Consider the following 23,450-nt stretch of genomic DNA (forward strand, 5'->3'; position numbering starts at 1 on the left):
AGGGGTAAGGAAATGGAGCAACAACAGTCCCAACTTACAAAAGAGAAAGTAGAGAGCACTGTTTCTACGTGATGGAACAAGAAATAAAGAAATATGTCATTTTTTTATATTTTAACAGCTTTCTTGAGGTATAATTTACATACCATAAAATTCACTCCTTCAGCGTACAATTCAATGCTTATTAAAAAATTCACGGGGCTGTGCAACATTTCTGTTGCCTCAGGAAGAGACTTTGCGCCCATTTGCAATTACTCCCTCTTCCCACCTACAGCTCCTGGCAACCACTAACATTCCTGTCTGTATAGATTTGCCCTTGCTGGACATTTTGCACATATGGAATCATACAATATGTGGTCTTTTGTGTCTGACTTCTTTCACGTAGCTTAATGTTTTTAAAGCTCACCCATGTTGTAGCACGTGCCAGTACTTCATTCCTTTTTATTGGTGAATAGTATTTTTGTATGGCTATAGCACATCTTATTTATCCATTCATACATTGGTCTACATTTGGGTTGTTTCCACCATTTGGCTATTAGGAATAGTGCTGCTATGGACATTCTCACGCAAGTCTTTGTGTGGACATACGTGTTTGTTTCTCTTGGGTAAATACCTAGGCATGAATCATTACTAGGACACATGGTAAATTTATGTTTAACTTTTTAAGAAACTGCCAAACTGTAGATAATTAAGTATAGGTACAAACTATAAAAAACTAAATGATTATAATTAAATGGGAAGGGAAAAGTGGGAATATAAAGTTAATAAATGATGATTGAATGGTTTAAGTGATTACCTCCGAGGACCAGGAGTGGGAGGGGAACAGTGGGGCAAGAGACCCATTTTAAGTCCCTCCGTACAACTTTCTTTTGTAACCATACACAAGTGTTACTTTGATTTGAATTTTTTTAAATAAAAAATCAGCGACTTGGCCCAAGAGGGAGGCCATGGGAACTATACAAAAGCAAGATGATGGGTTGGATGCTCATGGAGGAAATTAAAAGGGGGCAAATTCTAGTGATCTTTAGGGGGATATTTGAAAAAAACTGGGAAATGCAGAGTGTCAGTCCCTGCCAATTACGTTGGAAGCACACACAGCCATTGTAATTGCTTACAGTCAGTAGGTAATGCCAACACTGAGAAACCTTTCGGCTGAAGATTCAACTTTCTAATGGCCTGGGTTAATGAGAATTCTCCAGAATGAGACAAATCCTCTGGTATGGTACCATGTGGAATGAGACTCTTCAGTAGACTTCCTTTGTTATTGTTGTTTTTTAATCACAGTATCACTTAGCGTATTTCAACCCAGGCTTGTATATTCAAGTAAAGTGGCTTAGATAGGGGGTTTATTTTTCTCAAATCCCAAAGAGTGTAGGGAAACAGCCCTAGCAGTTTCTAGGGCTGACCAGTGGCTCTACGGCATCAGTGCTCTGGAACCACGCCCTGGAGATTTTCCTGGCCTGCCCCAGAGGGTCTTAAGGTGGCTGCAGCAGCTCCAGGCTTCACGTCCTCACACAATAGCATTCAAAAGCAAGAAGAGAGGGGTGAAGGGTTCTCCTCACATGTCTCTCTCTCTCTCTCTCTCTCTCTCTCTCCCTCTCTCCCTCCACCCCCCCCCCCTTATCAGGAGGAAAGTCTCATCCAGAAGCTTCCAGGACACTTCCCTTTATCTCTCATTAGCTAGGATGGACCACATACTCATGCCTGAGCTGCAAGGGAGGCCAGGCTTGCCTGATGGGTGGATATATTAACATGCTAGGGCTGCCATAACAAAGTGTCACAACCTGGGTGGCTTAAGCAACAGAAATTTATTTTCTCACAGTTCTGGGAGCTGGAAAGCCAAGATTAAGGTGCCAGCAGAATTGGTTTCTGATGAGGACTCTCCCAGGCTCGCGGACGGTCACCTCCTCTCAGTGTCTTCGCACAGCCTTTTCTCTGTGTGTGCACATTCCTGGTGTCTCTTCCTCTTCTTATAAGGTCACCGATCATACTGGATTAGGGCCCACCCTTTTGACCTTATTTAACCTTAATTACTTGCTTAAAGGCCCCATCTCCAAATATAATAATATTGGGGGTTAGGACTTGAACATGTGAATTTGTAGGGACACAGTTCAGTCCATAACCATAGACAACTAGGATCACCTGCCCACAATCACCAGATGATTCTGACTACTCTTCCTCTCTGAAATATCCAGAACTTGTGCTGTTCTTTATTTTAATTTTATAACAATAAAGATCTTAGTACAACATTTCCTAGAGAACCAAGGGTAAGCAGTGCTTCCAGCTTTCACCACCAGAGCTATGAACTCTTCCCACTGTCTTCTCTATCCCAGAAAACACCCTCTGCCTATCACTTAAGATTGCTTACAAGGGTCTTGACTTTTAAGCAAGACAACATTCAGAGTGCACTTAAATGCCATCCATTACCATCAAATGGTGACATTTTCTTCATTTGTAATTCAGAAAAAGAGAACACATCTCTAAGTACAGCAAAGAGACACTCATATCAAAGATATTGGACCAAAACAATTGTCGTCCCTTGTATTTCAAGTTTGGAGAACAGAGCTAATAAAAGATTAAAGAGAAGGCCCAGGAGCCGTAGGAACAAGTTTGAGCAATCACTTGTCACTTGAGGTTAGCACAGAAGTTATTTTAACAAGATATTACTTGCAGAATTTCCACCATAAATCTTTTATTAAGTCCAAGAATCTCAGTCAAGACATTTCCCATGCAGGATTGTCAGAAATAATGTTCGTTCATCGCTTCCTTTAAAACCTGAGGTTGAGGGACACTAAGTGCTAAACCGACTGACCTTCACATAAACCTAATATTATTATTGATTTTCTTCTACTCAAAGAGGCGAAATATATTTTTTGGAAGCAACCATTAACGAGCCTCTGTAGATAAGCCTGGAAAAAGCCAATGAGTATTTATTTTGCACTCCTATTTGCTCAGAGAGGAAGCCCCTGGTTGGGTATAATAAGCCTCAACACATTTTGCTTGTTCTGCATCACCCGTGGGCATAATAAAGAAAGCAGCAGAGGCAGCCTAGTCAGAGGGTGAAAAATGCTGTAGAATCCCAGCAACCTTAGCAGGCCATGCTGACCTTCCTAATTAGGCAGGATTTCTTATTCTTAGAGTTTTCAGGAAAGACGTCCTCGCTCCCCTCGGTAGCCCTGCTCTGGCATGTCATCCAACATTTCCACCTCCCAGCATCAAATAAGCTGGTTGTATCCACTGCAGATGTCTAGATTCTTTTTTTGTTTTTTTGTGTGCATGTGGATGTCCAGTTGCTCCAGCACCATTTGTTGAAAAGACTATCTTTTCTCCATTGTTTGCCTTTGCTCCTTTGTCAAAGACCAGTTGACTCTATTTATGTGGGTCTATTTCTCTATTTCTTCCTCTACTCTGTTGATCTAGTTGTCTATTCTTTCTCCAGAACCACACTGTTTATAGCTTTATAATAAGCCTTGAAGTCAGGTAGTGTCTTCTGACTTTTTTCAATGTTGCATTGGCTACTCTGGGCCTTGTGTCTCTCCATATAAACTTTACAATTAGTTTGTTGCCATCCACAAAATAACTTGCTGGGATTTTGACATCCATTGCAAGAGTTTTTTTCCTTTTACTTGCATCCTTTAACGTGTTTTTAAAAAGGCACTTTTGGGACTTCCCTGGTGGTCCAGTGGGTAAGACTCCGTGCTCCCAATGCAGGGGGCCAGGGTTCAATCACTGGGCGGGGAACTAGATCCCACATGCATGCCGCAACTAAGAGTTCACATGCCCCAACTAAGGGTTCACATGCCACAACTAAGAAGCCTGCATGCCGCAACTAAGAAGTCCACATGCTGCAACTAAAAAGATCCCACGTGCCGCAACTAAAGATCCTGCATGCTGCAACAAAGACCTGAGTGCCGTAACTAAGACCCGGCGCAGCCAAAATAAATAAATAAATAAATACTTTAAAATATAAAAAATAAAAAAATAAAAAGGCACTTTTGAAGAAAGTGCCAGACTCTTCCCATGTCTTACCAAAGCAAGAACTTTCATTGGCCTCGATTTGGTACAACAAGCCTGGGGCCGAAGTTGAGTATCCAGAGGCCATTGTGTGGCTATCAGCTTCACTCTGACAGAACTGGGCTCATGGTTTACCATTGGTCAATGCCACATCTTATACATTAAGATCACTCTCCTGGAATTTAAGACTAATTAAAATAAAAATCCATCAGTTTAGACAATGAGGATGTTTGAAATGGAGCAGAAACAAACACTTAAAGAAATCATATCTGTAATGTACCCTTGATAAATTTATCCTCTAGACCTTTGGTTTTAAAAAAATACTGCTAAATATGCTGTTAATGTTCTGACACATGACAATTTTTTTAGGTCTTCCCAAACCCTCTAAGTTGGATCATTTAAAAATATACAGTATATTAAGCAAGGCAATTATAAGAGGGGGAAAGATTTTTTAAATAAACTAACAGAGACTGAGTGGGTTATAAGATGCTTATGTTATGCCACATAAAGTGATTTTAAAATACGTTAAAATTTTAGCCATGCAGATACTTATCGTGGACTCAAGCCCAACAAGAACAAAAGTCATTATCATCTGTAATAGTTACCTAAAATATGCCCTGTCTTCTGCCTGTTAACACCAATTCTAAAAGCAGATACACATGATTCTTACAGGTCTCTGCAATTCCTGGAACTCAAAAAATATGTAAAGAAAATCCATCGAGAGAAGACTTAAGATTTGCACACTTTCTTACTACATATATGTAACATTACAGTAAAGATGGAAAAGAAATGGGAGCTAGTGGTATGCTAGGAAATGTTTAGCAACCAACTCTCTACAGAAAAAATTTCCACCCTGATTTCTAGTCTAGTGTTTTACATATTTCTGTACCCAAGTAATCATCACCCTGATCAAGAAATAGAATGGGTATAACACTGTAGAACAGGGGTCCCCAACCCCAGGGCGATGGACTGGTACCGGTCTGCATCCTGTTAGGAACCGGGCTGCACAGCAGGAGGTGAGCAGCAGGCAAGTGAGTGATGCTTCATCTGCCTCTCCCCATCGCTCCCCATTGCTCGCATTACTGCCTGAACCATACCCACCCAGCCATCTGTGGAAAAATTGTCTTCCACGAAACTGGTCCCTGGTGCCAAAAAGGTTGGGCACCGCTGCCCTAGAACACTCTCACATTCTCCTTTACTAGTCACACCACACGCAAGTGTGAACACACACACGCACACACACAATCACTATTTTGACCTCTTCCTTTATAGGTTTGTTCTGCCTGTTCTTAAACGTCTTGTAAATGGTTACATTGTATATACTCTTCTTTGTCTGGCTTTTTTTCATTCTTCCTTATGTCTGTGAGAGTCATCCATGTTGTTGCCTATAGCAATATTTATTCTTTTTCCTTTCTGTGTAGTAGTCCATTGTATATCTACTCTTGATGAACATTGGGTTGTTTCCAGTTTTAAAATAAAGCTGGTATGAACACTTCTGTACATTCTTTTGGGGGATATGTGCACTTACATCTTTTGAGTATTTACCTAAGACTCTAATTTCTAGGTCATAGAATATATGCTTGCACAGCTTTACTAGATTCTGCCAAACAGTTTTCCAAAGAGATGGGACAAATTAACTCTCCCACTAGCAAAGGATGAGCGTTCTAATTGCTCCACATCCTCACCAGCACTTAGTATTAACAGTCTTATCAGTTTTAGCCATTCTGGAGAATGTACAGTGATGTCTCATTATGATTTAAATTTGCATTTCCTGATGAGTAATGTCAAACAATTTTCACATGCTTATTTGCCATTTGAATATCCTTTTTGTGAAGTGCCTGTTCAAGTCTTTTGCCCATTTATTTATTTATTTTTGACTGCATTGGGTCTTTGTTGCTGCATTGCAGGCTCTCTCTAGTTGCAACGAGTGGGGGCTACTCTTCGTTGCGGTGCGCGGACTTCTCATTGCAGTGGCTTCTCTTGTTGTGGAGCACAGGCTCTAGGCACGCGAGCTTCAATAGTTGTGGCACGCGGGCTCAGTAGTTGTGGCTCACAGGCTCTAGAGCGCAGGCTCAGTAGTTGTGGCACATGGGCTTAGTTACTCCGTGGCATGTGGGATCTTCCCAGACCAGGGCTCGAACCTGTGTCCTCTGCATTGGCAGGTGGATTCTTAACCACTGAGCCACCAGGGAAGTCCTTTTGCCCATTTTTGTTAGGTCATCTCTTATTGACTTGTAGGACCTCTTTATATATTTTGGATACAAGTCCTTTGTTAGTTACATGTGTAGCAGGTATCTTCTTGGGTCTTCGATATGCCTTTTCACTCCCTTAACTCCCTTTACTCCCTAGTATTTTGATGAGCAAAAGTTCTTAATTTTAATGAAGTCAAATTTTGGCAATCTTCTTTTGTGGATAGCATTTGTGGGAGTGTGTGGATCCTATTTAAGATACCTTTGCCTAAGCCACGATCATGAAGATAGTCTCCTCTGCTTTCCATTAGATAATACGTTGCTTCTGCTTTCAACTGTCTCCACATTTTGTCGAATATAAGTCAGACATAAACACTTAAAATTCACAAGTTCTAAAACTATCATAAATCAGCATTATCATAGCACAAATGTAACTGTCAACCTGACAGATTTTGCATTATGGGAACATGTGCCAGGCAGATGCATTTGAATTTGCCTAGCCTTTAACTGGACACAACATATGGGTTCTGAGATTAGGTGTACACACCTAAATTCAGAAAAAGACCAGGGTAGAGCCACAGTCTCCCTCACAGCAACACATTTATTGAAAGTTCAGACCTGTGCACAGGGATAACCCCAGAAGCCTTTATTCCAGGGGCAGTCCATGTGACTGGACTGGTGGCCCCACCTGGTTAAAATTGGACTCTAACACATTTGAATGGACATGATTTTTTTAAATTACAGTCCTAAAAAACTTGTCACTAAAGTGTTCCAAAGGTAAAATTTGAGTCAGATATTTCATGTAGCTCTGGTGATTCTGATTTGAAAACCACAGTCCTGATATTTAAATAGTTTTATAAAGTTCAGAAGAAATCTGCTGCAGTCACCCTTGGAAGCCCCTTGACTGGCCTGGAAACCCTTAATGATGACAAGGCAGATGATAGACTCCACTCTCCATGACCAATAGAAATCGTGACCCGCCTTCAAATCATGGGGAGATCTGTCCTTCTTCATTGAGATGATGTACAGAAATTCATAATGTTCTATAAAACATGCAGCAGCAATCAATACAGATTTACAGCTGCATCCTCAATGAGTCTTTAAATATTTATGCCATTGCTTTACTTAAGTTACTCACTGAATTATATTGTATGCGATCCTTATACATTCAACAAAACGTTGATTAAATATCCCCTACTCTGTTTAGCGTTAGGAAATTACATTCTTTTAGACAGCAAACAGTCAGCAAGCAAACCCACCCCAGTGAAGGCAAGATAAACTGACTTACTTCTCAGTGTCCACACACATGCTGGAGGGGCACAGAGCTGTAGATAGGAAAGGAAGTAAAGTAAGATGTATCAACCTATTGTGTGCTATTTGTCATTTATTATTCACCCAACCTTATGAGGACGACGCTTTACTCCCGAGGAGACGGAGACTTTGGGGTGTTTGAGTAGCTTCTGCAAGATCACACGCGGTCCCTGTGTGTGGGGAGCTGGGGTCGGGAACCGTGCCCAGGCCTCCCTCATCAAAAATCTTCTATTTGTGCCTGGTGGCCACAGGCTAGGAGAAGGAAGTGAAGCTAGGGCTGCCTGGAACAGCTTGCTTTTTGTCAGCTGTTTCGAGGTGGATTTAGGTGGATTTAAGTCTGCATATACCTAGGGAGCCTTTGTTTGTGTGTCGGGATCCATAGATTTCTCTCTTGCTGAGTTTTACAGCTGAAGCCAGTATTTCTGCTGATAAATGTGCATGGACAAGCTCCTCAATTGCCTTTTCATTCCTGGAGATATTATTTAGTACATTTCTTTGATGGCTGGTGACGCACAAATCGGTTTTAATATCAGTAATGTACCATTTGGAAAACATTCAATTTCTAGGCCCGCCAAAAAAATATCCCTCCGTGTCAGGATTTATTGAAGCCAATCCTAGGAGGCTACAGGAGAGTGGAGTTCCTTAAGCAGAAGTGTAAACAGATGGTCTTTGCAAAGTGCTTGCGTTCTTAAGCACCGAATTAGTTTTGGACAGAATGGAGTCACATATGCCAATGCTCGTTGGCCAGCGGAGTGGTGGCAGAGAGGCATCAAAACCATCATGACATTCTTCAATCCTTTGGGCTTGATTTGGGCCCCAGTGATCGGAGAGAAATGGTTACAAATTGCCAGGTGCCCCCTGGGTTGGATAACGTAGGGAGAGAACACACAATTGGGAGACAGTAATGAGTAACCCCAAAGGATTTCAACACAGTTGGGACCATTTGATGTTCAGCACATCCTTCAGGACCACCTCCTCCCTAGTCAGAAATCAGTGAAGCTGTGATTGCCAGCTACTGGCCTCATCCAAAATAGCAACCCACGAAGGGAACCCACTGGCTCCGTGTGAGCTGGGTTCAGAAGGCCCTGGTTGCCACTCATTCAAGGCACCCTCCCCCCAACTCCGAATCAGCCCTTCCCCCACTGGCTCCTTCTCGCTCTCCTCTTTTTGAGGTCTTTTCTCCTCTGTCTCCAGGGATTCCCTCAATCCACCATCTTAGCACGAACATTCTCACTTGGCCCTGCAGCCCCGTCCAGGGCCGCCATGCCTGGTCTCCAGTCCCTCTGGTCTGCTCCCATCCGCACCTGAAGTACCTAAGACCTGGCTTCCCTCCCCAGCCCTCCACGAAAGCCGCTTCCTCAGAAAGTGCTGAAATCCCGTAACCAGCCCAGAACTGGCATATCTCAGGAGCGCAGTAAAGATGTGGGTAATTAAACCAAGTGACCTTGTGGACAGCTTCTCTTTCTTCAACTGCTCTACCATGCTGAGCGCTGCTGGCCGCCAGCTGCCCACTCACACATCCCTCCCCAGCTCCTGGGGCCATGAACCTTGAGCTTCCCCTTCTACTGCTCTGGCCACATCTGTGCTTCCCATTCTGGCTCCCCTGCCACCTCCAAGCCCCTGGTCACTTCTCTTCTCAATGCTCTCTTGATGGGAGCCATTGTCCCCAGGCCAGGATTCCCAGACTCCACCTTCTTTTTAATTTATTTTTAAATGCTTCGGGAGGGCTTATTAGTATTGGTGTGGAGCATGAATACAGGGGCCAAGTCTCATGGGGAGCCCACCAAGTACAGTAGGCCAGCATTCCCCGTTGTAGGCTCCTTATCAACTCAATAAGTGTTTGACTTCTTTTTTTAATCTGAAACAATTTGACAAAATGTTAACACTGAACATAGAGGATGATAGGCACCAGGGTACTTACTCTAGTCTCTAGAGTTTCTGCATGCTCAAAATACATCACAGTAATAATTTTTTAAAGAAACCAAACTATAACCCAAAAAAAGGGTGGTTATGTAAGTCTGAGACACACTGGACTGAACAAAGTTAAACTGAGTTATTTACAGCAATCCTTCTCAGGGCCTCTGGTATTCAAATGTGGGCTATGAATTTCCAAAAGCTGAATGTCGTAGGCAGCGATGCTCCAACTGATTTGGCCACAGAAACCTTCATCCAGATCCTAATACTGATCAGCCTGGACCATTGTTCTGCTTTCTCAAGGCTTTACCAATATCTGCGGATATTGAGATTTTAGGCACATTCTTGTCCTCAAGAATCTTAGTCCATGGGGGAGTGGGGAGTGGAGGTGTGGGTGAGACTTACTAACAAATAATGAAAATCCAGAGTCTATCCGAATCCAGTAAACATGTGGCTTACCTGGGAGCAGGATAATTACTTGCCCTCCTTCAAAACAACACATTTAAAATATTTGTGTAACAGAAGGGCAGAAGAAATTCTTTTCCTATTAATAAGACTAGCATAGCTTTTTTATGATTGAAATAAGCAATTTATTGCATGTAATCAACATAATGTTACAGCTTATTTGGCACGGCCTTTCCTTCAGCCAAGTTTTGAGACCCCCAGGCTGGAAGGCATCAGTCCCTCACATGTGCTAAGGAGATGGCAACAAAGGCTGGCCTCAAATGCATTTGAAAGTTCTCATCCAGGCTTTGCTGCCAGCGGGGAGGGCATTTCTCTTTTTGTTCTTTTCTTTTTTTAACATCTTTATTGGAGTATAATTGCTTTACAATGGTGTGTTAGTTTCTGCTGTATAACAAAGTGAATCAGCTATACATATACATATATCCCCATATCTCTTCCCTCTTACGTCTCCCTCCCACCCTCCTTATCCCACCCCTCTAGGTGGTCACAAAGCACCAAGCTGATCTCCCTGTGCTATGCGGCTGCTTTCCACTAGCTATCTGTTTTACATTTGGTTGTGTATATATGTCAATGCCACGCTCTCACTTCGTCCCAGCTTACCTTCCCCCTCCCCACGTCCTCAAGTCCATTCTCTGTGTCTGCGTCTTTATTCCTGTCCTGCCCCTAGGTTCTTCAGGACCATTTTTTTTTTAAGATTCCATATATATGTGTTAGCATACAGTATTTGTTTTTCTCTTTCTGACTTACTTCACTCTGTATGACAGACTCTAGGTCCATCCACCTCACTACAAATAACTCCGTTTCATTTCTTTTTATGGCTGAGTAATATTCCATGGTATATATGTGCCACATCTTCTTTATCCATTCAACTGTCAGTGGACACTTAGGTTGCTTCCATGTCCTGGCTATTGTAAATAGAGCTGCAATGAACATTGTGGTACATGACTCTTTTTGAGTTATGGTTTTCTCAGGTTACATGCCCAGTAGTGGGATTGCTGGGTCATATGATAGTTCTATTTTTAGTTTTATAAGGAACCTCCATACTGTTCTCCATAGTAGCTGTATCGATTTACATTCCCACCAACAGTGCAAGAGGGTTCCCTTTTCTCCACACCCTCTCCAACATTTATTGTTTGTAGATTTTTTGATAATGGCCATTGTGACCGGTGTGAGGTGATACCTCATTGAACTTTTCATTTGCATTTCTCTAGTGATTAGTGATGTTAAGCATCCTTTCACGTGTTTGTTGGCAATCTGTATATCTTTGGAGAAATGTCTATTTAGGTCTTCTGCCCATTTTTGGATTGGGTTGTTTGTTTGTTTTTTTTTTTGATATTGACCTGCATGAGCTGCTTGTAAATTTTGGAAATTAATCCTTTGTCAGTTGCTTCATTTGCGAATATTTTCTCCCATTCTGAGGGTTGTCTTTTCGTCTTGTTTATGGTTTCCTTTGCTGCACAAAAGCTTTTAAGTTTCATTAGGTCCCATTTGTTTATTTTTGGTTTTATTTCCATTTCTCTAGGAGGTGGGTCCAAAAGGATCTTGCTGTGATTTATGTCATAGAGTGTTCTGCTTATGTTTTCCTCTGAGAGTTTTATAGTGTCTGGCCTTACATTTAGGTCTTTAATCCATTTGGAGTTTATTTTTGTGTATGGTGTTAGGGAGTGTTCTAATTTCATTCTTTTCCATGTAGCTGTCCAGTTTTCCCAGCACCACTTATTGAAGAGGCTGTCTTTTCTCCATTGTATATTCTTGCCTCCTTTATCAAAGATAAGGTGACCATATGTGCATGGGTTTATCTCTGGGCTTTCTATCCTGTTCCATTGATCCATATTTCTGTTTTTGTGCCAGTACCATACTGTCTTGATTACTGTAACTTTGTAGTATAGTCTGAAGTCAGGAAGCCTGATTCCTCCAGCTCCATTTTTCTTTCTCAAGATTGCTTTATCTATTCGGAGTCTTCTGTGTTTCCATACAAATCGTGAAATTTTTTGTTCTAGTTCTGTGAAAAATGCCATTGGTAGTTTGACACGGATTGCACTGAATCTGTAGATTGCTTTGGGTAGTATAGTCATTTTCACAATGTTGATTCTTCCAATCCAAGAACATGGTATGTCTCTCCATCTGTGTGTATCACCTTTAGTTTCTTTCATCAGTGTCTTACAGTTTTCTGCATACAGGTCTTTTGTCTCCTTAGGTAGGTTTATTCCTAGGTAATTTATTGTTTTTGTTGAAGTGGTAAATGGGAGTGTTTCCTTAATTTCTCTTTCATATTTTTCATCATTAGTGTATAGGAATGCAAATGCATTAATTTTGTATCCTGCTACTTTACCAAATTCATTGATTAGCTCTAGTAGTTTTCTGGTAGCATCTTTAGGATTCTCTATGTATAGTATCATGTCATCTGCAAACAGTGACAGTTTTGCTTCTCCTTTTCCAATTTGGGTTCCTTTTATTTCTTTTTTCTTCTCTGATTGCTGTGGCTAAAACTTCCAAAACTATGTTGAATAATAGTGGTGAGAGTGGACAACCTTGTCTTGTTCCTGACCTTAGAGGAAATGGTTTCAGTATTTCACCATTGAGAACGATGTTGGCTGTGGGTTTGTCATATATGGCCTTTATTATGTTGAGGTAAGTTCCCTCTATACACACTTTCTGGAGGGTTTTACCATAAATGGGCATTGAATTTTGTCAAAAGCCTTTTCTGCATCTATTGAGATGATCATATGGTTTTTATCCTTCAATTTGTTAATATGGTGTATCACATTGATTGATTTGCCTATATTGAAGAATCCTTGCATTCCTGGGATAAACCCCACTTGATCATGATGTATGATCCTTTTAATGTGCTGTTGGATTCTGTTTGCTAGTATTTTGTTGAGGATTTTTGCATCTATGTTCATCAGTGATGTTGGCCTGTAGTTTTCTTTCTTTGTGACATCTTTGTCTGGTTTTGGTATCAGGGTGATGGTGGCCTCATAGAATGAGTTTGGGAGTGTTCCTCCCTCTGCTATATTTTGGAAGAGTTTGAGAAGGATAAGTGTTACCTCTTCTCTAAATGTTTGATAGAATTCGCCCTTGAAGCCATCTGGTCCTGGACTTTTGTTTGTTGGAAGATTTTTAATCACAGTTTCAATTTCAGTGCTTGTGATTGGTCTGTTTATATTTTCTCTTTCTTCCTGGCTCAGTCTCAGAAGGTTGTGCTTTTCTAAGAATTTGTCCATTTCTCCCAGGTTGTCCATTTTATTAGCATAGAGTTGCTTGTAGTAATCTCTCATGATCCTTTGTACTTCTGCAGTATCAGTTGTTACTTCTCCTTTTTCATTTCTAATTCTGTTGATTTGAATCTTCTCCCTTTTTTTCTTAATGAGTCTGGCTAATGGTTTATCAATTTTGTTTATCTTCTCAAAGAACCAGCTTTTAGTTTTATTGATCTTTGCTATTGTTTCCTTCATTTCTTTTTCATTTATTTCTGATCTGATCTTTATGATTTCTTTCCTTCTGCTAACTTTGGGATTTTTTTGTTCTTCTTTCTCTAATTGCTTTAGCTGTAAGGTTAGGTTGTTTATTTGAGATGTTTCTTGTTTCTTGAGGTAAGATTGTAGTGCTATAAATTTCCCTCTTAGAACTGCTTTTGCTGCATCCCATAGGTTTTGGGTCGTCGTGTTTTCATTGTCATTTGTTTCTAGGTGTTTTGATTTCCTCTTTGATTTCTTCTGTGATCTCTTGGTTATTTAATAGCATATTGTTTAACCTCCATGTGTTTGTATTTTTTACAGTTTTTTTCCTGTAATTGATATCTAGTCTCATAGTGTTGTGTTTGGAACAGATACTTGATACTATTTAAATTATCTTAAATTTACCAAGGCTTGATTTGTGACCTAAGATATGATCTATCCTGGAGAATGTTCCGTGAACACTTGAGAAGTAAGTGTATTCTGTGGTTTTTGGATGGAATGTCCTGTAAATATCAATTAAATCCATCTTGTTTAATGTGTCATTTAAAGCTTGTGTTTCCTTATTTATTTTCATTTTGGTTGATCTGTCCATTGGTGAAAGTGGGGTGTTAAAGTTCCCTACTATTATTGTGTTACTGTCAATTTCTCCTTTTATGGCTGTTAGCATTTGCCTTGTGCATTGAGGTGCTCCTATGTTGGGTGCATAAATATTTACAATTGTTATATCTTCTTCTTAGACTGATTCCTTGATCATTATGTAGTGTCCTTCTTTGTCTCTTGTAATAGTCTTTATTTTAAAGTCTATTTTGTCTGATATGAGAATTGCTACTCCAGCTCTCTTTCGATTTCCATTTGCCTGGACTACCTTTTTCCATCCCCTCACTTTCAGTCTGTATGTCTCCCTAGGTCTGAAGCGGTCTCTTCTAGACAGCATATATACGGGTCTCGTTTTTGTATCCATTCAGCCAGTCTATGTCTTTTGGTTGGAGCATTTAATTCATTTACATTTAAGGTAATTATTGATATGTATGTTCCTATTACTATTTTCTTAATTGTTTTGAGTTTGTTATTGTACGTCTTTTCCTTCTCTTGTATTTCCTGCCTGGAGAAGTTCCTTTAGCATTTGTTGTAAAGCTGGTTTGGTGGTGCTGAATTCTCTTAGCTTTTGTTTGTCTGTAAAGCTTTTGATTTCTCTGTCGAATCTGAATGAGATCCTTGCTGGGTAGAGTAATCTTGGTTGTAGGTTTTTCCCTTTCATCACTTTAAATATGTCCTGCCACTCCCTTCTGGCTTGCAGAGTTTCTGCTGAAAGATCAGCTGTTAACCTTATGGGGATTCCCTTGTATGTTATTTGTTGCTTTTCCCTTTCAATATTTGTTCTTTGTATTTAATTTTTGATAGTTTGATTAATATGTGTCTTGGTGTGTTTCTCCTTGGATTTATCCTATAGGGGATTCTCTGTGCTTCCTGGACTTGATTGACTATTTCCTTTCCCATATTAGGGAAGCTTTGAACTATAATCTCTTCAAATATTTTCTCAGTCCCTTTCTTTTTCTCTTCTTCTCCTGGGACTCCTATAATTTGAATATTGGTGTGTTTAATGTAGTCCGAGAGGTCTCTGAGACTGTCCTCAATTCTCTTCATTACTTTTTCTTTATTCTGCTCTGCAGTAGTTATTTCCATTATTTTATCTTCCAGGTCACTTATCTGTTCTTCTGCCTCAGTTATTCTGCTATTGATTCCTTCTAGAGAATTTTTAATTTCATTTATTCTGTTGTTCACCATTGTTTGTTTGCTCTTTAGTTCTTCTAGGTCCTTGTTATACGTTTCTTGTATTTTCTCTATTCTATTTCCAGGATTTTGGATCATCTTTACTATCATTGCTCTGAATTCTTTTTCAGGTAAACTGCCTATTTCCTCTTCATTTTGGTCTGATGGGTTTTTATCTTGCTCCTTCATCTGCCGCATATTTCTCTGTCTTCTCATTTTGCTTAACTTACTGTGTTTGGGGTCTCCTTTTTGCAGGCTGCAGGTTCATAGTTCCCATTGTTTTTGGTGTCTGCCCCCAGTGGGTAAGGTTGGTTCAGTGGGTTATGTAGGCTTCCTGGTGGAGGGGCCTGGTGCCTGTGTTCTGGTGGATGAGGCTGGGTCTTGTCTTTTTGGTGGGCAGGACCGCGTCCAGTGGTGTGTTTTGGGGTGTCTGTAAACTTACAATTTTAGGCAGCCTCTCTGCTAATGGGTGGGTTTGTGTTCCTGTCTTGCTAGTTGTTTGGCATAAGGTGTCCAGCACTGGAGCTTGCTGGTCATTGAGTGGAACTGGGTCTTAACATTGAGATGGAGATCTCTGGGAGAGCTCTTGCCGATTGATATTACATGGGGCCGGGAGGTCTCTGGTGGTCCAATGTCCTGAACTCGGCTCTCCCACCTCAGAGGCTCAGGCCTGACAGCCAGCCGGAGCACCAAAACCCTGTCAGCCCCACAGATTTTGGGAAGTCTGAGGTCTTCTGCCAGCATTCAGTAGGTGTTCTGTAGGAGTTGTTCCACAGGTAGATGTATTTTTGATGTATTTGTGGGGTGGAAGGTGATCTCCATGTCTTAGTCCTCCACCATCTTGAAGGTCCTCTCTCTTCACACTATTCAGTTTTGAAGGGTTCCATACCCACAGATCAATCAAGGAAAATCTTGAGGGCAGATATAGGGAAATCTTCCATTACTCCTGTTGCTAGAGGTTCCACATTTCATCTGGAAAGGATATAAATCTGGCAATCTCACTTCAGGCCTAGCCCATCCACTATTTTTCCCTTTGTGCTTAGTCTGTTTCACTTGCTCATAGCAGGCCCCATGCAGAGGCCTTGCCCCCGGCCCTTCAGACCAGAGTTCCTCGTGAAACGGCTGAGCTGACCCCTCAGCTCGGGACATGTGCTGAGGCTCCTCACAGGACACTCAACTCAAGTTGTGTGTATTCACTTTTGTCTTTTAAAATTAATCAGTAGACAGCACACATGCCTGGCACTTTTTTCCTAGGGTACCGCATGCAGTGGTCTTCTTCCCGGCAATTCAGACAAGAGTTCCTAGCGTGAAGTGGCTGCACCTGATTCTTGAGCTTGGCGGGCTGTGTGCAGAAACTCTGCACATGACACCTTGGCTCAGCATGGCTGTGTCGGAGAGGACATTTCTTATACTGCTGTCATGTACGTTCTGTACGTTCTGAGATTTACCAAACCAGGCAAGTATCACTGGGGGAATGGGGTCATATTTAACCTAGAGGGTGTGGCCTGAGCTTGCTCTGTGCCTTGCTTGAGCCCGCTGCACAATTGCTCAGTGGGTTGACACTAGCAAGGAGTTTTCCATTACACTAGCTTCTTTCTCCTTTAGCGGGAATGGAACCAGGTTACATTTCACCTGTTGGGTAAGGAGTCATGTGGAAACATGCATTACCCAGCACCGATCTGTGATTGATGCCAGTGATGTTCTGAAGAAACTGCAAGTTGCCCCTATGCCTAATCCCTCCTCCTTTCACTGTAATCAAACTTTTAGCTGGACTCACAAGCACTGAGAATATGAAGACTACATTTCCCAGACTCCTGTGCAGCTAGCTAAGGTTATTTAATTCAGTTCTAACCAATAGGACGTGAGCCAAAGTAAGGGTGTATCTTAAAGGGAAGGGACAAGCTCTCCTCTTTCCCTTTGCCCGCTCCTGCTAGTCAAAGTGAGGACTTGGTGGTCAGCCGTCTTGGACCATGCAGGCAAGGGCAACACGTGAGGGATTGTGGAGCCACAGGAGAGAAGGAGCTTGTACCCTGACGACTTCATGGAGCAGAACCACGTTCCTGCTCAGACTTCCACATAAGTGAGAAATAGATACCTGTCTCCGTTAAGCCACTGGTATCAGATCTTTTTCACACACTGAAACCATTCCTAATAATGCTGATCCCTTAGAAGCTGCCTGGCTGGTCCCCCCTTAATCAATGCACAATGGAGGCATCTTCCTGGGAGTCGGGAAGATGACATTTGAACTGGGTCTTGGAGGATATGGAGCTCAGACCAGCCAAATAGGGGAAAGGAGGAAATTGGGAGACACAGGAAGGAGAAGGGACAATTCATTCATCAGTTTTCTCTAACAGTTCTGAGCACACACACAAGTCCCCAGAGAATGCAGAAGGGATGGTGGAGGAATTCATGAGAAGCAGGAGAGCACGTACTCAGGTTAAACAAGGGGAAAAAAGTAGGGCGTGGCATCCGTTCGGAGGCTTTTGGTTGCAAGAAACAAAACCCCTGCACAAACTAGAAGTCACAGGCTCACAGGACACCAAACTCGAGGTAGATGGGATGCCAGGCAGCGTTGACGGGGCAGCCAACAGTATCACCGAAATCCGGGGTCTCCCATCTTCATCATCAACTTTATCCTCCAGGGGTTCTGGGACAGCTGACTGTGGCATTCAGAGCATTCTTTGTTCACCTTCAGAGGGAAAAAGAAATCCTAGCTCTCTCACAAGTAGGGAAGAACTTTCGCAGAAGCTGCCAGGAAAAAACTCTAGTCTCATTGGCCAGAATTGACTCCTCATTCACCGACAAGGGGAAAGTTTCACCCCTCACCCATCTTGCCTTGATCTGGGCCAGTTCCCCACACTGCTTGCTGCTGCACCGTGTGAGGGGGCGTCACCACAGTGCACCCCTAACGTCCGCCTAAAGGACATGGGGCCAGAATTTTGAAATATCCAGTCAAATAGCTCAGGTCCTCTGAAATGGGAGAGAAAGTCTTCAGCTCAGAATCAAGACACAGAGAAGCTTAAAGATTTACCTACCATTTTCTCCCTTCTTCCATTTCAGCTGAAAATGTCAGCTTGGGGTGGGGCGGGGGGAGGGCTGAGAATTAAATGAATAAACAAGGAAGCCCCTTCCAGCAGCCCAAGGAAGAGCAGGTATTCGCCTGGAGGTAATGTCGAAGGTTAAATACAGAAAAAATAACACAGTACACAATTATAGTTGTTCATTCTTCCGCTTAAAATGGGAAGTAAAGGTCACAAATCAAATCACCGCATTAAGTCCAGGAGTCGCCTGCCTCCAGTCACCTCAGTCCCTTTGTTAGGGAGCCACAGAGGCATCCCTGGCCCGGTTAATTAGAAGGCCAGGGCCCTCTGGAGGGCGGCCACATGGCTAACAGGTGAGCGTCGCTGGGCCCTGGGGTTAATTTGCCCCATTGAAGCCACGGGCTCCGCTCCATGAAGTTTGCGATGGTTTGAACAAAATGAGAAAAGTAAAGAAGACGTGTTCCTACCAAACTAAACGTAGTCCATAAAGAACTGTCCTCCGTTCTGGGGCTGGTCCTTCCTACTTTCATGATGCTGGAAAGTCCCCAGTTTTCTAAAATGATGGTAAGTGGAGAAGGTGAATTGGGATTTTTAAATGTCTTCCTGACTCAAAGAAAGGAAGAGTTGGCAATTCAACGTCAGTGCCCAGAATTTTGTGTTCTTGATCAGGCTAGACTGTGAAATCCATGTACCTGGAGCCACTACCCTCGATGAGGGAGAAGCTTCACCTGTGTCCCTCTGTCCCCTGATGGCAGGGACTCTGAAATGGTTACCTTTATTCTCTGCATCTAAATGGGCCTGGCTCACATATTGGCCTATCCGACCAAACCCCACACTCACCTCTTCTCCAGACTAAGTCATTCCATTCCCAGGACCATGGATCCAGGTTCTTGTTTTCCAGCCCTTCCTCCAGATTCATCCTTTGCTCCCGAGGGAGCTGGAACGCCCACCAAGCTGAGCCAGTGCAGGCGCCCTGGGGTAGCACCACCGTGGGCCCCAGGCTGGTCAGTTTTGCTCCCAGGAAATGCTCCTTCCTACCCGCTCCGTTGCCCTCACCATCACCCCCCAGCTCCTTCTCTGCTTCATTCTAACGCAGCCTCACAAACGCTTCCTCCTCGGCACTGCCTGAGCAGCCCTGACCCCCTGACCCATGTACCATCAGTTTGTTCCTCTCTCCCCCTAATATTCCCAGCCATCCTGGCTGTAAGGAGAAGACCTCTTAAGTGTAACTCTGCTCTCCTCAGCAATTTCCTTTAACTTGTTCAAGGTGTAGGCACAGTCTCTCAATTCTAGAAACAGCCCTACAAACCCAAGAAAAGGTTGCTGTGAATGTGCGTGTGTTCCCAGTGAGAATCCAGTTTACACCAAGGTGAGATGCACGTGGATCCTGGACTCACTGCTCCTCATCTTACACCAGTCACCTGTCAGTCACTCACTGCTCTGGTGCCACTGTAAATCACACTTCTTTCATGAATCTTAATTCCATTCCACATCTGGCAACCAAAAGCTTTTCTATGGCTCATATCTGCAAAACTCAGGATGGAAGGGAGAGGGATTATTCAGTTAACTTGCTCAGAATAGACATCTACTGAGAGTAACTGAAATCAGAACCAGTGCATGACTCAAGTCTAACGTTTGGAGCAGCGTCTTCTGGAGTGACCAGCTGAGCTGATCAGACTCCCTGGAAAATGGCCAAGGGTCTGCTTCTTTTTAAGCAACAGCCTTGTGTTTGAGTTTGGTTTTGGATAAATCAATGCTGGGTTGATAGAGTAAGAGATGAGATGAAAGAAGTATTAGAAAGTATTCTAAACCCTCTTGCCCTCTGAAGTTTATGAAAGTTGATGCAGAGACGTTGCTATGAACCTGCATTCATGTTACAGACAATGTACTCTGGCAGGTGCTAGAGCCTGTCCCCCAGCCCTGGACCCCCCCAGAAAAGACGCTTGATTTCAATACAGCTTGTGAGGGTGTTGATATCCTGGCCCAGCATAAGAAATAACCTTTTATTTTAGAAAATGCCAAAGCTATTTTTTTTTTTTTTTTAATGAGGATCTTGAATCAGATGCGTATGTTTGATTGATTGATTGATTGATTGATTTTGGCTGTGTTGGGTCTTCGTTTCTGTGCGAGGGCTCTCTCCAGTTGTGGCAAGCGGGGGCCACTCTTCATCGCGATGCGCGGGCCTCTCTCGTTGCGGAGCACAGGCTCCAGACGCGCAGGCTCAGCAGTTGTGGCTCACGGGCCCAGCCGCTCCGCGGCATGTGGGATCTTCCCAGGCCAGGGCTCGAACCCGTGCCCCCTGCATTAGCAGGCAGACTCTCAACCACTGCGCCACCAGGGAAGCCCCCAAAGCTATTTTTTAAAAACAGTTGCAATAGTACAGTGATAAGTGCTCATATACATTTACCTATACAACTGTGTTCATCGATTATTAATATTTAGCCACATTTGTGTGCTCTCCCTCCATCCCTCCCTTTCCCCCCTCCTCCCTCATACATAATGAATTTTTTTTTTTTTGCTGAACTAATTGAGAATAAGGTGCAGAACCGTGACCTGCAACCTTTAAATATTTCAGCATAGATTCATAGGAACAAAGGCAATCTCTTGTGTAATCACAGTCTAACTATCAAATTTGGGAAATGTAACCTTGACACAATGCTACTGTCATAGAGTCCATACCCAAATTCTCAATTGTTCCAAGAATATCTTGTGAAGCAGCATTTTTCTGACTCAGGATCCACTCTCTGGACGCGTGGTGCATTAACTCTCATGGCCCTGGTGTCCATGGCTAGCCTGGACCAAATCTGCAGCCTGTCTGCCTCCGTGACACTGACAGCTTTGAAGGGAACAGCCAGTTGTTTTGAAGTGTGGCCCTCAATTGGAGTTTGTTGGGTTAGTCATTAAATTCGGGCCACGCACATTGGGCAGAACCATGACACGTGACAACGGGTCCCAAGTACCCATGTTAGCTCAGCCCTCCATGGGTGATGTTGGCACTGACCACTTAGGTAAGACACTACCTGCCAAATTTCTCCACTGTAAAGGTACTTCTTTTTTTAAATTATGATCTATAAATAATGTGTAGCAAAAATGCTTTGAGACCTCATTCAGAGTTCTCAGCTAAATAGTGGAAGGGATAAGCACGAAGCTAAATGGGTCACAATCTCTGCCATCAAGGAGTTCAGTCTGGCAGAAGACACAAATAGACAAACACTACATATGATGCAGCCTCCAATCCTTTGAGAAAGGAAGCAGGAAGTAAACAGATTCATCAACTTCCCACATACAAAACCAAACAAAATAAATGCTATGGTCGAGGTCCAAGCTAAGTGCAGTTACCAAAGGACCGAACACCTAATTCCATATGTAATGACTGAGAAAGGTTTCCCAGGGACGTACCAAAAATAGGGAGAGTCTATGGGCAAAGCACCTGCAATTATAACAAGCCAAGTCACAGAAGAAAAGGTGCAAATAAACAATAAACATGAAAATATGCTCAACCTCATCAGTAGTCAGGGAAATGCATGTTAGCATAATGTTCTTAACCCATCATAGAGTGAAAATTTAAAAGTGTTGGTAATATCCAGTGCTGACAAGGGTACAGAGAAGTTGGTGAGAGTGTGAACTGCTACCTCTTTGGAAAGAAAGCTTGCAGATCTACTAAAATTTTAAACATCAACGGATTTTGACCCAGGTCTCTATTTGAATCACTCCCTGAGATCAAGAAAGGCATAGATGGTAGAATTTTAGTCCATAGCAACAAAAACTCAGTAAATGTCATCATCTTTCTCTTTCTGAGTTAAATTGAATCTTGTCAGAGCCCCATGGACTGAGTTAGCTGGCGATTCAATTTCAGTCATTTGGGGAGTTCTGATGCCCTTCCTAGAGTCACCAAGGCCCTAGAGGTCTCGCATTATCAGAACATTCCTGGAAGAGCCATCTGGTCTCCAGACCGTGTTGGCCTCCATGGTGCAGTTCATGGGCCCAGAAAGGAGAGCTTGGGCACAAAGGGCTCTGTATGACCCCCACAGGCACACCCATACCCCTGTCCACCCTAAGGGCCTGCCACTCCCCAGGAAGTCTGAGGGAATGGAGGCCAGGTCCCAGCACAAAACCCTTCCTAGTATCAGAGGAAACTCCCAAATGCTTCCTCCCCCAGGAAGTTTGCTTCCCATATCCCCACACACCCTCCCAACCAAGCCTGGGTGGGGGCCCCAAGGTTGCCACTTGGTTACTAGGCCACACCAAGGATGCCAACAATCCTTTGTGTGAGTGATGGAGACAACCTACACTGTGAACTCCCTGAGGGTGGAGCATGTGTCCTTTATCAAGTGTGGCACCAACCGAGTATGGGGTCTGGCAAGTTGTAGACCCCAGTCAGTGTTTTTGAAGTGAATGAAGAAACAAAAAGGACAGTTGGGTGGATGCATGCATGGATACAAGAATGGATGCATGGATGGGTGAATAGATGGATAGGTGGGTGAGTAAACAGCTGGATGGGTGGATAAGTGTTCATGTGGGTGGATAGATGGATGATGGATGGGTGAGTGGATGAGTGAATAGATGTTTAGGTGGATGAGTAGATAGATGGGCAGGTAGATGGGTTGATGGATGGGTGAGTGGGTGGATGGATAGATGGGTAGATGGGTGGATAAGTAGATAAATGAATGATCAGATTTGTGGGTGGATAGATAGATGGAGGGATGGGTAGGTAGATGAATGGGTGGTTGGGTGGGTGGGTTGATGGATGGATAGACCACTGGGGGGAAAAATGTGATTTGAAAGATTCCTCAGGGCACAGTGTTTTCAGGAAGGCCAGAAAAAAGGACTTCCTTCTTTCCCCGCAATCCCTTTAGAGTAAGCAGTGATCCACTTAAAAGCCCCCTTGGCACTGACCGATCTATTGTGTTGCTTGCTTCCCGAAGGCTTACGCCATTCGCCTTGGACTCTGAAGGATTCTCAGCATGGCTGGGGCCCCGTGCGCTGAGCAGCTCACAGGCCAGCACAACAGACCTCACGCAGCACATGCCTCACCCAGGATACACCCCCGCTGACAAAAGCTGCTCCATGGAGTAAGACAGGTAAGATGCATTTGTTGGATGAATTAAGGAACCTATCAACCAAAATGTAAATAATCACCCCTATTTCTGCCATCCAGAAACAGAGCAATAGTTACCAATTTTGTGTATATTTTTCCATTACTTTTAATTAGCACACGTGTATTTCAGTACAAAATGGATCACACTGTGATATACCACTCTATAATCAGCCTATTTCATATAATAATATAT

This window comes from Balaenoptera acutorostrata, chromosome 16, assembly GCF_949987535.1.
Source record: "Balaenoptera acutorostrata chromosome 16, mBalAcu1.1, whole genome shotgun sequence".
Taxonomy (NCBI): Eukaryota; Metazoa; Chordata; class Mammalia; order Artiodactyla; family Balaenopteridae; genus Balaenoptera; species Balaenoptera acutorostrata.